Here is a 5,646-nt window from a genome sequence, read left to right as displayed (position 1 = left end):
GAGGTGGTGGCGTGCCGGAGCGCGTGCGACGTGTTCGGGACCGACCAGTACTGCTGCCGCGGGCAGTACGCCAACCCGGTGGCCTGCCAGCCGACCTTCTACTCCAAGAAGTTCAAGGCGGCGTGCCCCGCCGCCTACAGCTACGCCTACGACGACCCCTCCTCCATCTTCACCTGCGCCCAGTCGCCCGACTACACCATCACCTTCTGCTCCAGCAACATGTACGTACTGCTCTCACGCCCTTAATTATCACCCCTCTCTGTGATGAAATTCCTCCATGTCTCTGAAGACCTTATGTGTGGTCAAAGCATCCGATTCTTCACATAATCTGCAAGCTGTCCACAGATTGAATGACACTATAGCAATCATCTCACACACACAAGCAATTTCTTGATATATAGTGCCATTCTGATTTGATAAGTTTGTGCCAGTTTACATGGCACTTATCTCTGAATGACAGACACTTGAATGAATCTTTGCTCCTGCTAACATTTTGACATTCTGTTATTCCAGGAAGCAATCGGTGTGTTCATATCGCAACAGCCGGCTCGTCTGCAGCGGCTCCCACAGAAGCACCTCCTCTCCACTAATGCTTGCGATGCTGCTGCTGCTCTCCAGTTTCCAGACATTGCAATCCCCAGTGTGACTGATTTGTTGATTAAGGCTTAATCGTCCAAGAGCAAGCTGACCTGACCCTCTTCCTGATATAGGAGTAGTTCTTTTTGGATTTTTTTTCTACTATGAGAAACAGAGCCAACGTAAAAACTAGCCAGTCCCATAGGTATGAAACCCATTTGAGCGAGTGTAGTACTAGGATGGACCTCCTAGGAAGTCCTCGTGAAAGGGTTTCATATCTAAGGGTTGTGATAGGCTTGACGAGCCAACGTAAAAACTAGCCAGTCTTTTGGGTATGAAACCCATTTGGGCGAGAGTAGTACTAGGATGGGTGACCTCCTGGGAAGTCCTAGTGAAAGGGTTTCATATCTAGCCTACCCCATTTTGTTTGGGATAAAAGGCTTCGTAAGTAAGTAAGTAAGAGTATGAGAAACAGAGCATAGGTGATTCATGGATCAAACTTCTGCACTGTCAGTCAGTCAGTACCATTTGAATTTGAATGAGAGTTATACAGAGATAGCATAAGTTAATGTTTCGTTCTCTCTGCTTTTCTAATCATCTATTCTGGTGGGATTATAGACAGCGGAGCAAATGGCATAAAACTACCACAATTTGGGCTATCGTTCCAGAAAACTACCACGAAGTTGACTTTTGATTTCAAAAAACACTAGTGATCTATGGTTAAAGTTTTAACTCCCGTTATGACAGTTCGGGCCCATCCATCAGGGCCACGTGGCAATAGATATCGACGCTGCTAGTAAAAAACGTTTATAGTCAAATGCCCGTCTATTGTGCCGCCGGTCTTGTCCCCAACCTGACTGTGACGGCAGCGGCTTCCGGCAATGGCGGCGGGACTCGAATGGAGGAGAACCAGCGGTGTCGCGGCAGCGGAACAAGGCGCCTGTCAGCGGTGGTGCCACACTTATCCTCCCCAACCCGACCACGACGGCGGCAGGGCTTGAACAGAGAGGAACCGGCGGCGGCGGGGCTGGAGGCTCGGGCTTGTGCGGATCCGGCGAGTCACGGCAGCGGAATGGGGGCCCGTCTGGGATCATGTCGTCCGTCTCCCCCACTCGCGTCAGCGGCGGGGCTCGAACGCCAATGCATGAAATGATTCCTGAAAGTCTGAATGGATCTTTTGGTACACTTTTCAATAGCACTTACTGTAGACTGAGTAACGATGGAAACCTAATGTTGAGGTTAGGTCATGAAATTCTAGCACGAGTGCTGAGACTGGCTCAATAATTCTTGATATATTACTGCTCATTTTTCTCTATTAGCTTACCCCTCTATCTCAGGTTACTGATATATGGTCAGTTAGCTTCATATGGGTGGTTTCATGATCTGACCTCAATATTGGTTTGTTATCACGAGTATCACTGCTAACGTTAGAGCAACTCTAGCAGATTTACAAATAGTTCTAGAGGTCCCTTTGAAAACCATTTTAAAGGTTTTGGAGTCCGGTGCTTTGCTTTTTCAGACTCCCTAAAACGGAAGCCTTTATAACCATATTTCATTTAATATGTTTGTGTATGAACCTCATTTCAACTTTGATTTGCCATCAACATAAATCCTTGTTGAGTCGAAATTATTTATCCTTCACCAACATCCACAACCTTAAATGAATACAATCGTGAAAGTATATGCTAATTTGATTTTGTAGATGCACTGATAATGTTTCCAGAAACTTAATCAAATTCACAAAAATTTAACTATGGATAAACTCATGATACACAAGTTTGTCAAAAATGACATAATACACTAGTTTCAATTTACTGTTGTATAAGCATATAGTATATATAATAATATCACAAACCAAAGTAGGAGTACAAACAAACATTGGCACGCTGTTTCTAAAATACTCCCTCCGTCTCATATATATTCTAAACTGCAAAAACGTCTTATTACGGGCACAGAGGTAATGCAATATTGCCCTTATCACCATGATGGACACCATACATGGCCATCTTATAGCTTTGACACGACCGAGGGCACAAGATTCCGGGCCACATCCCGCAACTTGACCTTCTCAACCTTTCCCAGCGCGTTCCTCGGGAGGGCGTCGATGATGACCACCTTCCCGGGAAACCATGAAGCGCGACATGCGCTCGCGGCAGAAGGCGATCACTTCATCCTTGCAGACCTCAGCAGCCTTGTCTTTGGCCACAAGGAACGCGCATGGCGTCTCGCCCCAGTGTGGGTGAGGCATTGCAACCACCGCCGCGTCGGCCACAGCCGGGTGCTAGAGCAGCACCTCCTCTAGCTCTTTGCTGCAGATGTTCTCGCCGCCGCTGATGATCACGTCCTTTGACCTGTCTTTTATCTCGATGTACCCATCCGGGTGCACGACACCGACGTCGCCCGTCATGAACCACCCGCCCTTGAAGGCCTTCTTGTTAGCCTCTGGGTTGTCGAGGTACCCCTTCATGATGCTGCTGCCGCGGAGCACGATCTCACCCAAGGACTTGCCGTCGCGCGGCACGCTAGCCATGGTGTTGTCGTCGACAACGTTGGCATCGGCGAGAGATAGGACGCTGACGCCCTGCCTGGCCTTGAGGCGCGAGCGCTCCGGCAGTGGCAGGAGGTCCCACTGGTGGCGCCACTCGCAGGCCATAGCGGGGCCTGTGGCCTCCGTGAGTCCATAGGAGTGCGTCACCTTGAAACCGATCCGCTCGACGCGGTCCAGCAGGGCGGCCGTTGGCGGGGCGCCGCCGGTGAGGACGTGGACGGGAGCGGTGAGCCGCCAGGCCTTGCCTTCCAGGAGGATATTGAATACCACGGGGGCGCAGCACATGTGGGTGACGCCGTAGTCGGAGATGCACGATAGACGTCGGCGGCGTGGTTCTGGCGAATGCAGACGTTGACGGCGCCGCGCGCCGCCATTCCCCACGTGAGTGTCCACCCGTTGCAGTGGAACATGGGGAGCGTCCAGAGGTACACCGGCTCGTTGCCCACCCCCCACGACAGCAGCTGGCCCATGGTGTTGAGGTATGCACCACGGTGGCTGGACACCACGCCTTTGGGTGCCGACGTGGTGCCCGAGGTGTAGTTGAGCACGACCGCATCCCACTCGTCTGCGAGCAAGGGAAGCTCCGCCGCCGGATCGCCGTTACTGACCAGCGCCTCATACTCGAGCTTGAAGAGGCCGAGCCGGACGCCGGTGGGCCTGTCGATATCGTCGATGACGGCGACAAGCGGGACCGGCGCGCCGGCATCGGCCATGATTTGGAGCGCGTCGTGAGCGAGGCGCACGTACTCGTAGTCGACGAAGAGGACCTTGGCCTGGGCGTGCCTCAGGATGACCGCCACCGCCTTGGCGTCCAGGCGCGTGTTGATGGCGTTGAGCACGGCAGCAGCCATGGGCACGGCGAAGTGCATCTCGTACATTGCCGGCACGTTGGGCGCGAGGACGGAGACGACGTCGTTCTTGCGGACGCCGAGGGAGGCGAGGGTGGCGGCGAGGCGGCGGCAGCGCTCGTGCGTCTGCCTCCATGTGAACTTGAGACGCCCGTAGACGACCGACGTGCGGTCGCCGTATACTGCACTGGCGCGCGGAAGGAACCCAACCGGGCTAAGCGGCACGTAGTTTGCCGGGCGCTTGGGCAGCGTGTCCATTATAATTTCCTCCACCACCACCGTACGTGCCTTCCGCTCAATATTTTGTGTATTGTATCCTCGGGCCTTAATTTGTGGAGATGAGATATCCTTAGAGTTGAGTTGCTCCGAGGCTCGTAGGTCTATTTATAGCTTAGCGAGCAAGGTTACCAATGTTCAACTTTGTACATGTTTTAGAGCATTTCTAACCGATCCCTAAAACCGGTAAGAAAAGTAAAACAATTTGATTTTGAGGGCCTAAACCCAACATAGTCGATCCCTGATTGGTATTAGAGGAGTACAACTTTTACTCCTCGGCCGCTCACTTCATGAGTATAAAATTTTCCCCTCCCCTGCCCGGCTACCGCTCACCCCCGCTCGGCCACATCCACTCCGGCGCCGCCATACTTGCATTCAATAGCCACCACGCGTCGCCGTCGACACCCTGTAGCACCCGTCGTGCTCCTCCCCACTTTGATTCAGTTGCTTCTCGTCGTCGCCGCACAAATCGACGCATCTATGCCCATCGCCACCACCGCCAGATTCAATAGACCCAGGCCCTGACGCCGTCACATTTTGGCAGGATTCATCATGGACCGAACCACACAACAACCTCGACCACTCGGCGCCGCCTCATGGAATGTGCCCTCGCATCTCACACGTTGACCGAGGCCTACACAACCACGTCCTCCGGTCGGCTAGCCTCAGCCCTCACCCCGCAGTCGTCGGCGAGCCTCTACCTGTCATCAAGTGTGATGATTGCTAATGACGTGTTATGGGTCACGTCTCAAGCACGACCAAACATCTCGAATTAATTTTTTACTAGTGTGAATGGATAGAGTGAGTGCAATTTTATACGGTTGTTCTTTAGATTCGTGACAATTTGAAAAACATTCTTTTCTTAAAATTTTATGTAGAAAGGATGCAAGTTTTTGTATTGGAAAGAAGAGCACATTGATCTATTGTCCATTGATAAAGAGAAATCTACTAGATGTTGGTGCACTGATTAACTTGATGAAGTAATGAGTTTAACTTGATGGCCCAAAGGTAAATGAGTTTGCGTTAATTTTTTTAAGGAGTTAAGTTTTAGGGCTTTGGTAAGGAACCATAATTTTTTTAAGGAGCTAAAAGCTAAGAGGCCACATAGGGGCCTACATTTTAATGGCTCGTTACTGCAAGCGGTGATGGGCGATGATACTGTTGGATAATGATCTATGACTTAAGACCTGCAATTAACGGGTTCACTCACGGTTTGCACGATCACCCTCGTCCGTTCTAGGGGAGCGTATGATGGGGAGGCCATCTCCTACGCCTCCAATGATCAGACTGTGCCGGTGGCACCCCGGAAGGCGCCGGCGCTGGATGTGCTGTATGCGTCCAAATCTTACGCATGCCGCTGCAGATATGAACCGAGAAGTGCCAAACTTATTGGTGCGG

At 51.5% G+C, this 5,646-nt stretch overlaps 2 pseudogenes; one reads left to right on the top strand and one right to left on the bottom strand.

The window, feature by feature from the left end:
- Positions 1 to 646, top strand: part of LOC119361545 — a 5,573-nt pseudogene extending 4,927 nt beyond the window's left edge.
- A 1,821-nt stretch (positions 647 to 2,467) lies between these two features.
- LOC119368980 lies at positions 2,468 to 4,230 on the bottom strand (annotated as a pseudogene).
- Between the last annotated feature and the right edge of the window lie 1,416 nt (positions 4,231 to 5,646).

Source organism: Triticum dicoccoides, chromosome 2B (genome assembly GCF_002162155.2).
Source record: "Triticum dicoccoides isolate Atlit2015 ecotype Zavitan chromosome 2B, WEW_v2.0, whole genome shotgun sequence".
NCBI lineage: Eukaryota > Viridiplantae > Streptophyta > Magnoliopsida > Poales > Poaceae > Triticum > Triticum dicoccoides.
This window is presented reverse-complemented; position numbering and strand designations above follow the sequence as displayed.